Source organism: Botryllus schlosseri, chromosome 14 (genome assembly GCF_051294905.1).
Source record: "Botryllus schlosseri isolate E-star chromosome 14, Bs_hap1, whole genome shotgun sequence".
Taxonomy (NCBI): Eukaryota; Metazoa; Chordata; class Ascidiacea; order Stolidobranchia; family Styelidae; genus Botryllus; species Botryllus schlosseri.
In genome coordinates, this window is record NC_137249.1 from 6,792,494 (window position 1) to 6,809,693 (window position 17,200).

The following is a 17,200-nucleotide window of genomic DNA, read 5'->3' on the forward strand; positions in this document are numbered from 1 at the left end:
GGGTTCTTGGGGGCGAAGCCCGCAAATGTTTGGGTGATCCCGCTATGGGTGCGCGGTCACACGGCATCGTGGCTCAAGCCCTAATACCTACCTATAGTCAAAAGATATTGAATGCATAAACGTATTAAACTAAAGTAAGCACACGATTCAAAATTGGTATTTCTTCACTGGCAAATAATTTCCTCTGGTGGATGTTATTTGTCCTGTAGTGTGCAGATTGCGACGACATGATAATTCGGCACGAGCGATTCAAGCACCTATGGACAATTAGACTTATATTCATCGAAGTTTACTGTCAGCATAAGGGCAATCCCCTTCGGCTAAGATTTTCTCGCTGGCGATCTTTTTGACACACTTCTCGGAGTCCCATATTGACCGGAACTTCATATGTCTTCGTGCATCGTGGCCTGGTAATGGCCGACGCCGAAATGCCTATTTATATTTTCTATATTTATGCGTATTCTTCCGTGAGGGAGTCGTCAAAACATGATGTGTAATTTATGTTCAATCATCGAAAGAATTTAGGGCACCCTTCGAGCTCACCGATTGGGGGTTTGGGTTGTAGCAGTATCGGTCCTGGCAAGAGGTCAAAGTCCAGTCGGTCTTTTCGGGACTTTGGTATTGGAAATATTTCGCGCTTTAATTGCGCTCGAGGACCATTCGACTATAATAAACCATATAATAATTGTATGTGGTATATTCAGGGTTAAATCAAGGTTGTTATAACAACAATCAGGCACGGTCTCATACCCTGTGGTTCGAACCATCCCGAATTCACATCTGCGATTGGTCAATGGCCATATGGGGAAATTAATGGTCTTGGATTTTGTCTTAGTGCTTTGTGTAACTACAAGTAAGTCAACTGAGAATGGGATGCATATATCTGCTGACATTGAATTTAGCACTGTACCCAGTTATTAATTTTAACATGAATGTATTCCAAACAAAACAACTCATATTATACATTATAACGTTCATGTGAGGTTGTGAACCAGAACCACAACACTAGATAGTATCGTCCTTTATGATACGATGAAAAAATATTCTGACGATTTAATTTTATATTTAGTTATTCATTTCGCGCACGAAGCTTCTAAACTAATTTTATGTACAAGGGGGCTCTCACTCTCAAAAGTGATATACAGTGCCTCCTTCTTCGATTTTCACACGCTGTTCGCTGCGAGATATAATACCTAACTGGAAACATTTTGTTGAAAATAACCCTAGCAAGCGTGACGGCAGTGTTTTAACAGGAAATTGGCGATCGTTTTACATGAATTTTAATAACTAGGGCCATTTTTATATGACCTTAAAAAATCAATAATATGACTTTATTTTTTGGAAAATATGACTTTATATGACTTTATATGAAATTCGTGTATTTTTACATGCGAACAACGTCACTCACGGAACTAAAGAGTAAAGCATACGCAACATAAAAGTACTACACATCAATTTTTTATTTTAAACCACTGTTGTAGTAGTTTCATGTAGTGTGCAATGTTCGAGTATTTGTAGTTACGATTTGGACGTAAAAATGACTTTAGTAAGGAAAATAAGCGCTCCACATACGCTGATGTGGGTTGACGAAATATCACTTTATATGACTTTATAACTTTCTTAATATACCTCATAGGGTTGCGGTTTTTGCGTTAAAATTGATTTGATTTCACGACTTACTGATGCACAGAAAAAAATATGACTTTAATGACTTTGAATGGCCCTAATAATAACCCACTACATTTGTAGCAAAAATCGCCGCGTAGCGCAACCAAAAATGTCGGGATTTGACATGTTCTGTGGAATGTGAATTTGCTCTGAATACTCATTAAGGACATGTCATACTACCGCAACATCTAATGAGAAGCCATTTATCTTCAGTGCCCCTCATATCGCCCCCCTGAGCCCAGCGCCCCCATGTCGCCCTCTGAGCGTTACCGCCCCTTCAAAATCGCCAGCGCCCCTGGGGGGGGGGGTGCTGGAGGCAAGTTTAAGAACCACTGATTTAGATAAATAGGCTTTCCGGCATCGGCCATTATTGCGCCACGGAGTGCTAAGACATGAAGCTTAGACAAACATGGGACTCTGAGAAGTGTGTCAAAAGATCGGCAGCTGGTAAACCTTGGCCAAAAAGGACTGACCTAATGTTGACCGAAAACCTCGATATATATATGTATATATAAATAAATTTATAATTGTCCATGGGTGCCTGAATAGCTGCACAGCACAGGACAAATACCATCCTCCAGAGAAAAGTTCCTTTCCAGTACAAAATTCCAATTTGAAATCGTTTGGGTCTTTCAGTTTAGTACGTTTCGGCGATTTCAATACCCCGAACATAGATTGTATTTTCATTTGCCGAAGAAACATACACAATGTACAATGCGATAAACAGGACACACAATGCGATGTAATGAACAGATAGGGGGATGCCGAACGTCCAACCAGTAGGGGTCTCTTGAACTGGCAGTAAGTAATTATACCAACGGGCCCGCCCGAATATGTTTAGTTATTAATTGCGTGCCCTGAATTTTCTAATACAACACCTCACTCAGTTCTAACGGTAAATTTGATTACGTGGGGTCAGAAAGGATGAAATATTTCTTGCAAAATATATATGCAGTGACCAATATTATTGACCGATTCAATCATGAATTATAGAATATTTTCGTGCGATGAGGACGTCTAAACCCACCGTTGATTACCAATATGAAACACAAGTATAGTAAAAACGATCATTCCAATGGGGGATCTTGGGGCTGCGTCCCCCAGACGTTTGGTCCATCACCCTATGGAGGAGGCCAAGACCAACGTTTTTTTGGGGCTGACGAAGTGCTGTTTCGACCCTGATGCTGTATAACGTTAATCGCTTCGAAGAGATTAATAGTTTAGTAATTTTATGTTGGTCATCAGCCGCGGCGATGAGTTTTTCCGTAGCCCATTGTCGATTTCGGATTAGTTCTGTCAGCAGTCATTCACTGAATATGATGATTAATTTATTAGCGCTATTTCAATGTTCGGTGTTTTGCTTCTGTACAAATAGTCCTGGTTGTGAAATACCAGATTATTTCGCTGTGAAGCAGCTATTTTCCAATGACCAAATAAGGTACAAATTAAAACTTGAGAAGTCATTCATTAAGCTATGACATTATAACAGCGGGTAGTACTCAAATCCAGAGTTGGGCAATTAATAGTAATTGTAATTGGGCTGAATGTAATGAATTACATTTTTCATGTAATTGTAGTTGTAATTTTAATTTGATATTTTTAGCAAGGAGTAATTGTAATTGTAATGTAATTGAAACATGCAAGGAAGTAATTATAATTGTAATTGAGCTGAAATCATGTAATTGATCCAACTCTGATACAAGCCGGGTCACAGTGATACGTTGAGTCCTGCATATATTCCGAAATCACTCAAATACGGTGAAATTGCTGAATATCTTTCAACTGATTGAACATATCGACATGTTAAATGATACACCGGTATCACGCTCCACACTAGGTATGAACATTGGTCAACCAGGCAACAATCTCTGATTCTGTCATGAACACGTGGTGGCCGAATGAAGCCAAGCAAGGTGCTCCACAAGACCACAACACACTTATATTGTATTGAAAGGCTGCTTCAAACTTTGATACATGGTCACGACCAAATAGTCCAATGTGTACTCGCAAATTAACAGCCTTTAAGAATATGTAAAGACTGCTTCATCTCCGTGTCGCCCCGCTATCAGACTTTTAAGTGCTACATTCCTTACACCACATCCGATGTACTATGAGGTTTACAATGGTGTAAATGTAGATAATTGTAAAGAGGTAACAAATTGAATGATAAGTGAAGTATCGCGACTGCATTGTCAACCCGTCAAGGTTTAAATTCCTAAACATAGCTATCACCAGGGCATGGTAAGGTATGGTATGGTATGGAAGTATGGTATGGTATGGATCGATATTTCGGTATGGAATATGGAACAATGCAAGTATGGTATGGAATGGAAGATTTTAATCTATGGTATGGAACGACATTTCCATACTTCCATACATACCTTGGTGCTTTATACATTTTATCGTGATCTGTGCAAGCTTCATGAAGCGTACGTTGTTCGTTGTTCACGGAATACGATCGTTGATCGCTTTTGTTATGTGTGAACGTGAACTATTGAACGCTGTGTAGGAACAAATACACGCCTGTGCAACGGTTTTAGGAGCACTTGGAATGACATGATTTTGTGATGTAATAATGACAGCAGTAAAGTTGATCCGATATTCTCTCGAGTCGAGCTAGGGCTGGGTCAAATGATTCGAGTATTCGAATCTGAATCGAGTAGTAATTTTAATGATTCGAGTCGAGTGGTAAAAGACGATTTTTTCGAGTACTGAAATTATACGGTCCTCGCAACTGAAAGTTAATTTACTGACGAGAATTATAGTTTTGATACTATTTTCCACTGAGGAAGCCGTGAAACCTTGATTGGCCGTGTTTGACCATACCAGGCACAGTTTAATGCTACGAACATTACTGGAAATAACAAATTTTCGAAGTCATTATCATCCAACTAAATTGTTAAGAAGTGCAATGAAATCGGCATGGTCGAAAAAATACCAAGTATCTTTATTGTGATGGATAACAGGCATTACGTTCTTTGTGGTGGCATAAAAGGTTCATAATTGGACTTCGACATAGTACAACCTGTTGTGACGTCATAATGAGTGATACTCGATTATTCGACTCGACTCGAAGCATATTACGTGATTCAGAATCGAATCACTCAGGTACTCGATTTTCCCCAGCCCTAGGAGACACGACGTCTCAGAGTAGAGTCTGTCATGTTACGCAATAATTGGTAATGTAGGCTACTCCAACTACCTCATTCCTTGAGTGACGACAGCTTACAAACACTCATGATGCAACGAACTAAATGCTCAATGTGATTGATAATTACATTTCTTCCGAAACATTGACCGCACATCTATACTATTTACATACCGAGATATCTTATTGGTCATATTTCAAACGATCTCGCATTAGGATTATAGATCAGGGAGTTGGGTAGATGTAAGTTTGGAATTCTCGCCACGCTAACCCCGACCAAATAATGTACCAACAATCATGCAGATCGCTGCAGATTGCCTGCAGCTGGGATATTTTATGGGTGCGCCTATACTATAAATTATTTTGCGAGTATTTACTTCAAACTTGCATGTGCCTCATGCCAATGTACCGGAAATGAGATGATATGCATGGAGCAGGGGCGGGCAACTTCTCCAGTCGGCGGGCCGGAAATAGGGAAATTAGGTACTTGGCGGGCCGGAATGCTGAATGGATAAATTATTCGCCCATGTATACAAGGAATAAATCGTATTTAATGAATGTATTTTATCGACAGCAATGTCACTTCAAAGCCATTTCTCGTCGATAATGACTACAAGGTTGATTTGAGAATAGCATTGTCATACAGGCACCGCCGTGTCTGCTTCTTTCTGATCAAATGACTCACGGTGCAATCCTTAATTAAGATTTTAAAGCGTTTGATAAGCCCGGTACCCAAAATTTACCAAGAATAAATTCATTAGGGTTCAGCACATCGTAAATGCCGATAATGCAAGTCTTCTCGCTTCGACAAACTTACGCTTAACCTCCACTATCGCACGCTGCACAGTGCGCAATGCGCACACCTATATAATAACATAGAGTCACTAAAATTTGACGTTTAGGCAAGTGATTGTGTAAGACGGGAAACTGTCCGCGGGCCGGAAAAAATCTTGTTTCGGGCCCCATCCGGCCCGCCGGCCGTAAGTTGCCAGTCCCTTTTATGGACAGTGCTAGATAACAATCTGCTCACTATCTCATTTTGCTCGTGGAAGCTGTAGAGTAGACGTACGCGGCACCTCAGCACCGTGAACTAAACCTCACCAAAACAGACTCTGTAAAACTATTACCAGGAATTAGATTCGCATTAGATTCGCTAGTTTAAGCAATAATGACATCCAAAATATCAATAGTATAGGTGCTATAAAAGGTACTATACTTATGATATTGAAGTATTTGAAAGTATGGAATGTATGGAAAGTATGGTATGGAACAATGTTGGTATGGTATGGAAAATTGCAAGTATGGTATGGAGAGAGTAAGGCAAGTATGGAGTATGGAAAATTCTCGTTCCATACCATACCATACCATGCCCTGGCTATCACATACGTTGCTTCTCTCACGAGATACGAGAATGATGGTTCGAAGTTGTAAACACTATACATGTTACTTGTCGTCAGGTTACCTCACGGGGAGTCGGCGGTCGTCAAGAGCATCTTGATACTGGTTGTCTTCATCGTTCTGGTAATGGCCGTCAAGCCATTGATACGTCACAGAAGGAAAAAGAGCAAGAAGGAAAGGCAGAAGTCGCTGCGAGCCTTGGGATTAGCTGAAGGAGTACGTCCGGTGATAGAAACCTTTTCATAAAACGAGTCTCGATGCAATTTGTCTGATTCAGCGTCTTTGGTGCCTTTATCATAATTGTCAATTTAACATAGATGTCTTTTTACTTCATAATTACACACCGCCTGCGAGCATATGCGTCTTTTGCGAGATATTGTGCCCGAAGAATTTCTTGCGTAACTACACAGTACTCATAGCACGACTAGGGCTGGGCATAATGATTCGAGTACTCGAATCTGAATGGAGTATTAATTTTAATGATTCGAGTCAAGTAGTAAAAGACGAATTTTTTCGAGTACTGAAATTATACGCTCCTCGCCATTGCAAGTTAATTTATCAACCAGAATTGTGGTTTCGGTACTATTTGCCACTGTGGAGGCCCTGAAACCCCGATTGGTCTATCGCAGCATGCGAAACATATTGTACAAAGCCACGAACGTTACTGGAAATAACACATTTACGAAGTCATGATCATCCCACAACATTGTCACGAAGTGCAACGAAATCGGTATGATCGAGAAAATTCCAAAGTATCTTTAATGTAATGCATAACAGGCATTATATTCTTTGTGGTGACATAAAAGGTGCATATTTGAACTTGGACATATTGTATTCTGCTATGACGTCATAACGAGTGATACTCGACTCGAAGCATAATACTTGATTCAGAATCGAATCACCCAGGTACTCTATTTTGCCCAGCCTTAAGCACGACGCAATAAAGTAATAAGTCGACCACTATTGCCCCTCTCCCTTTGTCTTCATAGTGCCATTTACGATTGCTTTTGCTAGTTCTCCCAAATGTTGACCAAACCAAGGAAAAGATCAAAGACAAAGATCAAAGTGTCTCAGATAAAATATCGGTGTCGGCCGAAAATTGTCCGTCATGCTACTCAGCTAAGGTGAAGTAGTCCAAACCGCCCTTGCAACAATAACCGACATCAGCGTTTGGAGGACACACCCGTTTCACTTGACATGTACGCATTTCGACCAGGCTGTGATATCGACAGACAGAGCCGGGATGATATCTACAACCAAACTAAATTAGAGAATGATTTCTTTCCTTTCCCACCTTAAATAGCGAACTATACTGATTATGTTTTTCAAGCTGGTTTCATAAGCTCGATGTGTCGGTATGGATGACTTCGGGAATGATATTTCCAGCAATTTACAGAGACATAGTTCTCTGTGTATGTAGGAACTGTTAACACATCATCAATTAACGATTGAGCAGATTTAGTTATAGTAGAGTACTAGAGTTAATGTTCGTTTCCGTTGTACTTTATTTGAGGTTACAAAAAATTTAGTCAGTCATGCATGTTGAGTGAGGTTAGCACTGCGTACGACAAAACGCGTTCGATCATAGTGTCCTATATGTTGTGGACACAAGCAAATCTCACGACTCAGTGCGATTGGCATACCTCACACTTTCCATTTGGCGAAAGGCAATTTGACAGTCATTTTTGACCTGCTTGCCTAGCATTGATTTTTGATAAAACAGGTGTCAATCGAAAGCTACCGCGGTACTGACTTCGGAAACACAAATTTTATTCTGCTCGTGGTCGTGGACTCCCCCCTCCCCAACATGGTTGCGTCACAATACCAAACTCCGTTACAATACAACAATCGAGGCTGATTTTGGGGCGTGCCAGGACCACGAGCAAAATTTTCGCAATTAGTACCGCGGTAGCTTTCGATTAATACCAATTTTATCAAATTTCGCGGTCGGCAAGGCGGTCAAAAATTACTGTCAAATTGCCTTTAGCCAGATGAAAAGTGTGAAGTAGACTGTTCGCAGTGAGCCATGAGATTTGTTTGTGTCCACACCATATAGGACACTATGATTCAATTGACTGCGAAACGCATCGCTTTTTGTAAGTTGAATGCGGACAGTGCTGCACACGACATACTAGGTTTGTTTTTCCTTGTTTCCTTTACTTTTATTGCATGATTTATTTGTTATGCTAGAGCAGGGCTGGGCAATTATTTTTCTCCGTGGGCCAAATGAGAATCAGAAAATACGTTGGCGGGACGAGTCAAATAATTATCTCTGTTCTCCAGCGCATTAATTTTATTTCTAAATTGAAAGCAGTGAATTACACTTTTAACAAATGCTGCTCAGTGGATATGTTGATATTAGAGAATGAGAAAGTGAAGGTTGATTACGAGAAGTAATATTTATTTGCCGTTATATTCTGAAGCAGTGTTAAGCATGATAGGCTGCCTTTTGAACTCTTTTTAAATCCCTATCCGCGTTTTCTATCAGGACATTAATATATTTTTATGATATTACATAGCTTATTGTCTTGATCGCTGCTTTCCGAGCACTGTGTAGCTTGGCGAAATGGCCTTGTTGTGGAGCGAAGCTAGCAGTTCTCCAGAACGTCACCCTCCCTTGACCGACCGACCGACCGACCGACCGACATAAAATATACTCCATATTGATCGGCACTTACTATTAAAAAGACCGGTTTACCCTTGACTTGAGTAAACAAATATTTATTGCTCCAAACCTTCTTCGAATTCCAGCTTTTGGCTTTCTTATTATGACATGCCCGTTCACCCTTCAGGAGTGATGATGACACATAGTAATCACGGGCACCGATTGACTTGTTTAACGAACGAGGGATTTGGAAACGTATCACGGCAATATTTGAAGCAAAGACCGTGTACTGCAGTTGTTCTCAAACTTTTTTAGATGCGACATCTATATGATAGTGAAAAAAATTCGCACCATCCTTATCGTCATCGTCATATCACAAAATGCAGCCAGAATGCTGGTAATCCCAACGGATAGTTTGATGGCATGGAAGGTTATGACTATTGATGAGAGAATTCTCAAATACGAAATTCGGACTATACACAGAGCAATAAGTATGAATCGAAGGTAAATCGCGTGGAGCGCGAAATTTTATTCAGTTGACCGCAGCTTCGCGCCCCCCTTCATATTTTCTCACGCCCCGCAGTTTTTGAGAACCACTGGTGTGATGCGTAATGTGACAATGCCAACAAAAAAGGTTTGGTGACTACTTGTGATTTTAATTGTTATGGCATAATTTGCCACGTGGCGTTTATTGTGAATTGGGTTACGCATGCGAGGTACCTAAAGGCTGCCTAATCGCGCCACATTAATGAGCAGGCTTGAAAGTAAACGAATTTTCGGTTCAGTTTATACAGCCTAGGGATTTAGTCCACGCAGCAGTATTAAAAAATATATTTCATATTTTTAATTATAAGCAACTTTTCGCGGGCCACACAGAATGGCTCCGCGGTCCGCACTTTGCCCAGGTCTGTGCTAGAGGTATTCAATAGGCAATTGTCAAAGGCTCATACTTTCATCAGCTATGGTAGGAGCAATACTGCCTGAGATCAGAATATTTATTCAGTTATGTTCCGATCCCTGGAATATATGAAGGATACATTACCATTACTATACATGTCAGGGATATTGTTTTATTATTGTTCAAACTAAACAACACGATTATGTACGAAGGAACTGGGTTCGATAAATACGGATTGGGGGCACTTTTTGAAATGATCATCGCTACAGACAGCTGCGTAATTCTTATTGATTTCTTGTCAAATTTAAACATTCAAGTGGTTGATTGCTTTACTGCTGATGGTATTCTTTGGATTGGATTCCGCAAGCATGCGCATCATCCTGTGTTTTATTCAGTTTTCATCTCAGGGAAATGCATTCTCAGCGACGAAAAGGCCTATTTTATGTTCGCTTCATCTTCTCTTCGTCTTTCATCATGGACTGGCTGCTCTGACTGAGAAATTTCACCCGATAAATTATTGGATCGTATTTTTGTTTATTTTGGGGTATTCATGGTGTTTGTCGACTACTATAGTCATTTACACCAGGCCGATATTCCTTTTATTTTCCGTAACTGCCGACTTATAGCACGGCCCACCTCTAGGCTTTTTGTAAGACACCGCTTACGCGGATGAGCAGCCTAGGTAAACCTCCAACACTTAGGTATCGGACTGACTCGAACCCGCACCCATTGGTGTTGCAGCAGCGGATTATACCACTGCGTTATCTCGCCACCTCGTATGAATCGCTGAAAATCATTTTGACTCGAGTATTTATTTCGGTGTTAGCCATTTTGTTGAATATTACTGAATGTGTAAGCAATGTGTAAGTCTTCGCCCTGCATGGTTATGTTGTATTCTGTAATAAAGCTATGTTACATGCAAACGTGTCTTCATTCATTGCACAAGTAGAAATAAGTCGTTATCCTGATGGGAAGTCAGCACCTCGGTATCAGAAGGTACGGCCGTAACTACCAGGGTTGTAACCAAGTCACATGGTTCCGAGTCACGAGTCAATCATACTTTTGTGGTTTTGACTCGAGTCGAGTCGAGTCATTTTCAATTCATCACAGACTCGAGTCCGAGTCCAAGTCACCGTTTAAAGGGTCAAGTCCGAGTCATGGTGTTATGACTCGAGTCGAGTCCAAGTCACAGTATTGAAGTCATGTTCAACTTATGTTTTCAATCCTGCTTGGGTGATATCGAATTCCCTGTTTGCGAAACATGCTCATTTTGTCCCTATCAGAGTCTTGGCACGTGTTTATTTAGGCAGATAACGGACAGGTCCTGGCCTCATTTACCGATGCTAAAGATAACTTTACTAATCTTAGAACTTAAAATCAAATATCTCTCTTGTCAGTCTGATACATCACCAATACATGCATTCAGTTTTTATTATGAACACATCGACGATAGCTCACGAATAGCTGATAGAGAACCAACGAATTCACGTCTACATACTATCTGATAGAGAACCAACAAATTCACGTCAAGATACTAGTTGATAGAGAATCAATAGATGCATGTTTATGTAGAGGTATTTACAACAGGCCAGCATGCTGTAAAAGCGTGCATGCAACTATGTGCATTGTGCAGTGACAACAGAACAGATACCTTTTGATTATACTAAAGGTTTTCCCAATTGCATTACCGACTACATCGCAGTTACAGCATTGGAGAAATAATTGTACAATGGGGCTGTTCAAAAACATTTTTTAAAATTTTCCGGCTACTTCTTAAAATTGCTAGATTGCCTAAAAATCAAATTTGGCTCAATTCCAACCAGTAGAAAGCAATGCTATGAAAGAAAATTTTAGACTAATTACAAATAGAGATTTTCGAATTTTACCGGCTATCTCATGATATTGTTACATTGTGTAAAAATATGATTCATAGCAAATTTGACTCAATTCCAACTAGAAAAAGTGAAGTTATTAGAGTGGAATGTTTTGGATATGAAAAAATAGTCGGCTTACTACTATGTAATTATATTATATGAAAGAATTTCTCACTAAAATACTCCATTTATTTTCAAATCCAAAATATTCTCCTCTCAGATCATTGATTCCACTTTTTTCAAATTAAGCCAGATTCAGTGTTCCTTTTATGCAACATAACAATTTTATCATGTAACCACCCAGTAAAATAAAAAAGAAGTTATTTTAGAACAGCCATATTCTACAAACATCACACAACATTAGCCATTCATTATTGCTCACGTGCACAATGCACATACCTAACAAAACGTCAAATGGACGAGGGGCATTGTGTGTTTTCACAGACAGCAGATCAAATCAATGAGTTACACCTCAAAAATACTAATGTGGAAAGGAGATCTTCAAATATGTTAAAGCGGCATGGCCGTAGAATGAATCCACATCTACTGAATACACGTTCCACTAGTGCACTAGATGCAGGAATTGACAAGCATTATTGAACCACACTGAAGAGCATTGAATACTCATTCTTTCTAGTCGCCCAAAAATGCACAGAATCATCGCCTTCAAATCTACACATGAGCTTATCAGTCTCTTCACCATCTGAGTCATTTCATTGGCTCTAATTCAACTTTGATTCAATTGTTTGCTTGTATAATTGAAAAGTCTTGAGTACTTTAATTGCGGAGGATCTATTACCTCTTCATCACTGGACGATTTTGTACAATGCATTGCTACTATGTATCATTTTCTGTTGTTTTTACGGCGGCATATCTGATATCAGACAAGTGCAACGAAAGCAGTGGTGACAAATAGCGATGTCGGCAGAATTCGTCGGATGCGTTGATCTAGCCATTATGATTCGCAAATTTCTTCATCTTCAAGTCGTATAAAATAAGCCGAGTCAATGACTTGGGTCGAGTCATGCGTAATGACTCGAGTACAAGTCGAGTCAATCCAAATATTGACCTGAGTCGAGTCGAGTCATTTTCCCATTTCACGAAAATGACTCGAGTCAAGTCGAGTCATAAAAAAATCGTGACTCGAGTCTGACTCGAGTCGAGTCATGACTCGAGTCATTACAACCCTGGTAACTACCACACCCCAAACCCTGCAATTGAAGGGCCAGAGCTCGAGAGGGGCCCCAAAATTATTTTGTAAATGAACAAAAATTATAGAGTATATTTTCGTATAATTATTAAACTTGAAAATTTCCTTCGTGCTTCGCGCGATTTAATGTCGCTACATGTGTTGATTTTAATATGAGTACCCCATCGCCCCGAAAAAAATCAATTTAGTTTAATTTATAGAAATAAGAATTTCACGCCGATCATTACCGCGCCGCGACATACCAAGATATATGAAGTTTCGACCAACATGAGACACTGCGCAGTATGCAGCCAAAATGTCGGTGTGAGAAAACAGGGGCATGTTGGCCGTGACCTTCGACATATATATGTCCAATTTTCATTGTTCATATACACGCCTAAATGGCCGGCACCGAAGAGCCCTGTATTGGCTGAGAAAATTACGCATCCCGTAAAGAAATATAAACTGGGAATCGTGCTCCTCTCACTAAAGAGGTTTTTCTTTTAGTTTAGTCTGGTACATCTGTGCGATTTCATATCTTTTAACCATATAGTAGTCAGGAGGTTACGAAATAACAGCATACAACAGATCAATTAACAACAACCCCCCTCGCGTAAATGTATACTATTTTGAATTGATTATTTGTGTATCATTAACGTGCCCTAAATGTTCGAAGACACCACCTCCCTCTGCCTGGTCTACCGTTAAATCTGATCACGTTGTCAATTTATGTAATATGCAATTACCGATATTTTTGACAAAATTCAGTAATGAATTAGAAAATTTCTTCGTGGCCAGACAAAACATACACGGTGTCTCTTCATTACAATGAAGTCTGGCTTTCGAGTGACAAAATTACCGAGACTGCCGAGCGGAGACGGAGGTTGTTGAAAAGTTGATACCTGAGAATCGACACCGAATGTGGCAACGCCATGATGCACATGCACACGACCTGTAGGCTACATATGCATAACATGCCTGCATTACATATATACAGGGCTGTTCAAAAATAACTTTTTTTCCCGGATTCCAGCCCTTCACTGATTAAATTGTCAGGTTACCCTAAAAAACGCTGCACACCAAATTCGGTTCAATTCTGACAAGTGTAGGACTCCGCAGATCCAATTAAAATTTTTAATTTATTAGGGAAAATTGAAAAAAAAAAAATTGCCAACCTCATCAAATTGTTGAGCTGTCTTCAAAGACGATGCAAAACAAATTTGACTCAATTCCGACCAGTAGAAGCGGAGTTATGTGAGTTTTTCGATGATAATTCTCGGATTATCCTTGATCGGTGGATCGGTGGAGTCGGAGTCGGATTCTCAAAGTGTTTTAGCACTCCTTGGAGGAGTCGGGGTCAGAGTTTGTGAAATTGCTCCTGACTCCGACTCCGACTCCAACGCCTTTAATATAAAAGCAAGTGGTTTAAAATATCTCTTAAAATTACTCATAATAATTAAAATATTAAAATAGGATTTGTATGTACCAACAATCACCGTTATAAGTAACGATATTGATGACATTGGACACTATTTGCAAATTGCAATTCAGATGCATAGAGGAAGAACACTGCAAGACGCATCTTCGTGACCAACGCAAAATTGCTGATGCAATCAGAAATTAGTGCAAATTTTGGAATTATATCAATACTGTTAACGAGTAAATAACACGTTTGGTATTGTAAGTGACAACATCACTTGTAAAATTGTTGCAAATATAACCAAACGCTGCTTCCCACTTGACAAAATCAAAAATATTTCTAGTAATAAGTAGCTCAGCCGCTTGGATCGAACAAATCTTTTAGAAAGAGTGCAAGTATAGTCCTAGTTCATGAATACTTGACTAAGTGCATGTAGAGTAGACACTGGACATTTGAATACTCCCTGAATTTCGTTTCTGGCTACCGTCTATTAGTAGTGAGAGTGTGTGTGTGCTGGTCATCAGCATAGTACAGTGTTCTACAACCTGTGTGACGGTTCGCACTTGTGCGAATGAAAACAACTGCAGTGCGAATAACGAAGGTGGTGCTAATGGTGCGAATGAAAATCCGGATGTGGTGCGAATGAAAATCGTGAATGATTGTTAATTTTTCAGACGTGGAATAATTCAAATAAACTTAATAGGAAATTCAAGGGCAGTGTAACTTTTGTAGTTGCGACGCAGTGGTAGAAACTTGTTTAACTTACGACGCACCACTAATCGTAGCTCTCACAAGCCGTAGTGAATTAATATTTTCGCACTATATTTATTACGTAACCGAAAGCCTGCATTTCATTCATCGTAATTTTAAATCGCGTGCGTCAGACATGTTTTGTAGAGCTGTGTTGGGTAGAATTTTGGTGTGCCCGTTCTGTAAGTCACTATGTCATACATGTCCGTAAAATCGTAGCATACGACTGTAATATTAAAAGTGAATTCCTTTTCATGTGTGAAGCTCGGGTCGCCAGATGCCACAAAAACTCAGATTTCGGTGGTAGTCTAAAAAGCTGCTTTACCGATATTAAACTGTTATGAATTCTCAAGTTAGATTGAGCTAAAGAGCAGAACACACAGTATCGTGAGTATATTTGCTCCTCGCATATGGGAAATAAAAAAAAACGAACACAAGTTGTAGCAACGTATCATAAGGTAGGGAGCTCTAATGTGCCTACTCTACTTGATCGTTTTGGAACTTATTTTCCAAGACATAAGACAAAAACCTCAACACAAACATGTGGGTTTTTCACCCTTTCGACAAACAGGAGCCATCGGGACCTTTGTGTCAGCTCTCAAAAACGATTTCTGCCAGCAAACATTTTTCACTCGCGAAAAATAGGCTGTATTTTGGATGGGAGTACAGAGCAGATTTTAAGAAGTGGCCATCCAAGCACTAGTAGACGTTCTTGTACAAAACCCAACAACTTGTTTGGCCGAGAAGGGTTTTAGTGAAATAGTTGAAATCAAAACGAGCGAAAAAAGTTCCCTTTTTAATGAGACACTTGATAGCTTAAGCTACAGTAGCCTGTTGCACATCTGAACAAAATGTTTGTTAAATATCTTCATCTTCTTTTTGTATAACAATTTTCGGTTAGTTTGTGCTAAAGAAATTTATTTTACAAAAATAGTGCGAATGGAGCTCAAAAAGGTTGAAAAGCGCTGCTATATATTATCAAGCCTTTATACGTGATATTATATAACATTATGTTACGGATTATGGGGGTTCTATTCTCGTAACACCTTCATTAGCAAACAATGGAATTGACAAAAATACGATGATTGGCCGGCTGTTGTAAACCGCTTAGCCTTAGACAGTGGCTCTAACGACGATAAAGTTGGCATTATCGACTTATTCGATATTGATAATGTGGCATCGCGGGGTTTCTAGAATGTTCGATATTTGCCGTTTAGAAATTTACGTTGCATGTGGTATGGTCGGAGACTGCGTGTTGAGTTAGTTGATTGAGGGTTGGCTGAGAGCGTGGCTGAAGCTGGATGTGAGTGAGTATGTCTCTGTGTTTGGTAGCGTGAAGTATGAGTAGTCGGGAACAGCAGCATGGAGTAGTTGTAGTATTAGGCAGTTAGGGAGTGAAGTAGCGGGTAGCTGGCATTGTATTTGTAGGCTACAGGGGGATGTATCCTGTCGGAATCTATGTTCAAATAGATCACGGACGATGCTGTGCTAGCATCTGGGGAGTGATATTGTCCCGTAGTTAGTCCCTCGCCTGTAGATGGAAAAGCTGCTGCTGGTGTAGGTTTAGGCCTAGCTGTCGTAATACGGTTTGGGTGAACTTGTGTGCTGTGTGTAGGCCTGTGTCTCGTATTGTTAGGTCGTATGTGTACGTTATCGGTTTGTATGTATCGCTGTGTATATTGTGTAATATGAGCCTAGTGTGAAACGCTGTTTTGAGTACTGTGTCGTGGAATATAATCTTATAGTAACCGTATGGACTGGTGTACTGTGTTAGGCGTTTCGTGTAGCGAGAGCGCAGCAGGCGGCGAACGCAGAGAGACGAGGTCCGGAGCCCAGGAACACACCGGCTTCCCTGTTAGGTACGTGACGCCGTATCAGGGTCGCTACAATAACTAAACATTTGTTGTCTTGATGGATTACTTAATGGAAGTATTTCTACTACACATCTAAACCAGTGGTTCTCAAACTTTTTTAGACACGCCCCCTTTATGATAGTGGAAAATTACGCGCCCCCTTATCGTCATATCACAAAATGCCACCACAAATGCTGGTAATCCCAACGGATAGTTTGATGGCATGGAAGGGTATGAATGTTGATCAGAGAATTCTCAAATAAACACGTTACTGGTCAGGGTCTGCGTGTTATTCCACGCCTACCCTGTCACTTTTTTATAATCCAACTTGTACGTGGCATGCATATGAGTAGGAGCCTAATCCTGAGACGGGATTTAAAGCGTGTAGCGCAGTGGT

At 40.1% G+C, this 17,200-nt stretch overlaps 2 long non-coding RNA genes across 2 annotated transcripts in view; both read right to left on the reverse strand.

The window, feature by feature from the left end:
- Positions 1 to 17,200, reverse strand: part of LOC145455708 (uncharacterized) — a 237,639-nt gene that overhangs the window by 135,019 nt on the left and 85,420 nt on the right. The gene's annotated exons all lie outside the window — the stretch shown is intronic.
- Positions 4,221 to 5,651, reverse strand: LOC145455674 (uncharacterized). The gene is made up of 2 exons (XR_013920390.1): positions 4,806 to 5,651; positions 4,221 to 4,273 (listed from the first exon to the last, which is right to left on the reverse strand). It is a non-coding gene; the product is annotated as an uncharacterized LOC145455674 (long non-coding RNA).